The sequence below is a fragment of the Rattus rattus genome, chromosome 5 (assembly GCF_011064425.1).
Source record: "Rattus rattus isolate New Zealand chromosome 5, Rrattus_CSIRO_v1, whole genome shotgun sequence".
Lineage (NCBI taxonomy): Eukaryota > Metazoa > Chordata > Mammalia > Rodentia > Muridae > Rattus > Rattus rattus.
The window spans coordinates 51,927,343-51,930,349 of NC_046158.1; the positions used below are offsets into that span (position 1 = coordinate 51,927,343).

At 42.5% G+C, this 3,007-nt stretch overlaps 1 non-coding gene across 1 annotated transcript; it reads right to left on the bottom strand.

Moving 5' to 3' along the window:
* Window positions 1-2,671: 2,671 nt before the first annotated feature.
* LOC116902463 lies at window positions 2,672-2,776 on the bottom strand. The gene has a single exon (XR_004388081.1). It is a non-coding gene; the product is annotated as a U6 spliceosomal RNA (small nuclear RNA).
* Window positions 2,777-3,007: the final 231 nt, after the last annotated feature.

Below are 3,007 nucleotides of genomic sequence, written 5' to 3' on the forward strand. Positions count from 1 at the left end.
ATACAAGGGATAAATTGCTAAACTACAGACTACAGGATGGCTTTGAGCATTTATGGACAAGGCCCTTTGTTAAGTACAAAGGAAACACAGTAGCTATAATAAAGCATCCAACAGCAGTGGGAGAAAACCTACAAGTTAAATAAATAAGTGTTCACGGTGTTAAAATGTATCATAGCAGCCAGGGATGATGGGAAAGCAGGTGAAGCGGCTGTTCTAACAAGTCCAAATCTCAAGAATGGCTCCCTACTAAGCCTAAACTGTAACAAGACTGTATCTAGAGAATACTTTGAGAGAGGAAACAAATGGTTCAAGCTGAGAGGATTTTAAGTGGTCTAATTTAGGGAGGGAGGATTCAATTTTCTTAGGTGTTACAAAAACGTACAGGAGGGGGGATTTGTCAACCTAGCCAGAAGTGTTAAAGTAAGCTTTCTTAAGGAAGTCACATTCAAATTAGATCCAAAAGATAAGAAACACAACGGTGGAAAAACACAGGGAATGCCCTATGTAAAGGCCTTTTGTTAGAAGCAGGCCTTGCAAGCCTAAGAGACTAAAAGGAGGCCATTGTGACTGGACAGGGAGACAGCAATACAACGTGAAACTGGGCACCACGCTAAAAGATCAGTTTTGGCCTTGTTTTGTCAAAAAACAAAACTTAATCCTTTTCTTGAGAAAACGGGAGTTTGATAAGATCAGAGCAGGATCATTCCAGCTACAGTGCGGGAGCACAAGCCTGGCCAATTAGGACGTCCTCATGATGGGAGAAGTTAGACACAGTGTAATTGAAATGAGAGCAAGGAAATGGAAATAAGTAGGGCAAATGGAACAAATTAGGAAGAAAAATGAGAGGCCTTGGTGACAGATTCAGATCAAGATTTAAGGAAAGAAACCTTTTTAAAAACTGGAGGTTTCTGGTGGGCCCGCTACTGAGGCCATCACTGAGATATAACGAACACTGGAAAAGAGCCAAGGTTATAGGGAAATGATTCGGACTTGAAGAAAGAGTTTAGGATGTTTTTATGACTTCAAAAGGAAGTGTAAACACTTGGATTTATGGGTCTGAAGCACCGAAAAGTCTGAGCCAGACAAAAATGTGTTACTTTATAATGTGCCCTTTTTTCTACAGGGGTAGGCACTTTCTTTCAAATGAAGCCGCTCTTACTCTAAGTCAGGTATTTCATCTTTACACTTAGATCAGAAAATTAAAAGTGGAAGTCACCATAGCAGTGTCCAGGTTTCTCTGAGAATCACGAGGGGCCCTTGTTAAAAATGCAAATTCTCAGTCTTCCCTTTGGGATACTTGTCTGATAGGGAGACTGAAACTTGGGTTTTTAATAATAAGTAGCACTGTTGATTCTTTTTATTACTAAGTTTGTTCAAGCTGTGGTCCTCGGTGCCACAGACTAACTGCATGGGAAGTGAGGTATTTCACAGAGGTGCTTACTAAACACAGACTCTTCTCACTGGGAACAAACTGCTGGAGCAGGCTGCACTCCCAGCACATGCCCTATGGAGGATTCAAGATTCCTTCCCTCATACTGTCTTGTCAGGGGCCTTCCTTTCCTTTTCTTTTGTTCTATGATTTTTTTTTTCTCCTTTCACCCAGCAGGTCCTATCTGTATCTATTACGGCTTCATGGTATGTGTTTTTATGAGATTCCTGATTATACCAATGAGTAGGTCTCTGTGTCTATATCTGCTTCTTCTGCCTTTGCTTGGGGTCTTTTCCTGCTGGATTTTGGTTTTTGGTTTTGTTTTCTTTTGTTTTTGTCCTACTCCAATGGATTTGTTTTGTTAGATCTTATATATTATTTTATCACCCCTTAGATGCTTGTTTTTTTTTTCCCATCTTTATTAAATTGGGAATTCTTATTTACATTTCAATGTTATTCCCTTTCCTGATTTCCAGGCCAACATTCCCCCTAACCCTTCCCCCTCTCCTTCTATTTGGGTGTTCCCCTCCCCACCCTCCCCCCATTGCCACCCTCCCCCAACAATCCTGTTCACTGAGGGTTCAGCCTTGGCAGGACCAAGGGCTTCCCCTTCCACTGGTGCCCCTACTAGGCTATTCATTGCTACCTATGAATTTGGAGCCCAGGGTCAGTCCATGTATAGTCTTTGGGTAGTGGCTTAGTCCCCGGAAGCTCTGGTTGGTTGGCATTGTTGTTTATATGGGGTCTCAAGCCCCTTCAAGCTCTTTCAGTCCTTTCTCTGATTCCTTCAACGGGGGTCCTGTTCTCAGTTCGGTGGTTTGCTGCTGGCATTCGCCTATGTATTTGCCATATTCTGGCTGTGTCTCTCAGGAGAGATCTACATCTGGTTCCTGTCAGCCTGCACTTCTTTGCTTCATCCATCTTACCTAGTTTGATGGCTGTATATGTATGGGCCACATGTGGGGCAGGCTCTGAATGGCCATTCCTTCAGTCTCTGTTCTAAACTTTGCCTCCCTATTCCCTCCCAAGGGTATTCTTGTTCCCCTTTTAAAGAAGGAGTGAAGCATCCGCATTTTGGTCATCCTTCTTGAGTTTCATGTGTTCTGTGCATCTTGGGTAATTCGAGCGTTTGGGCCAATATCCACTTATCAATGAGTGCATACCATGTGTGTTTTTCTGTGATTGGGTTACCTCACTCAGGATGATATTTTCTAGTTCCACCCATTTACCTGTGAATTTCATAAAAATATAGAACGCTTCACGAATTTGCGCATCATCCTTGTGCAGGGGCCATGCTAATCTTCTCTATCGTTCCAATTTTAGTGTATGTGCTGCCGAAGCGAGCACTAGATGCTTGTTTTTAATTATTTGTTTTTATGTGATGTGTGTTTTGTCTCCATGTATATGTGTGAAGGTGTCAGAGCCCTTGGAACTGGAGTTACAGGTAGTTATGGAGTCCCCTAGAAGCGCATTCAATGCTTTTTTAACCACTGAGCCATCTCTTTAGGGCCAACCAGTTTGTTTTCTAATCAGAGACAAGGGAGGGAGATGAATCCAGATAGGATGAGAAGTAGGGAG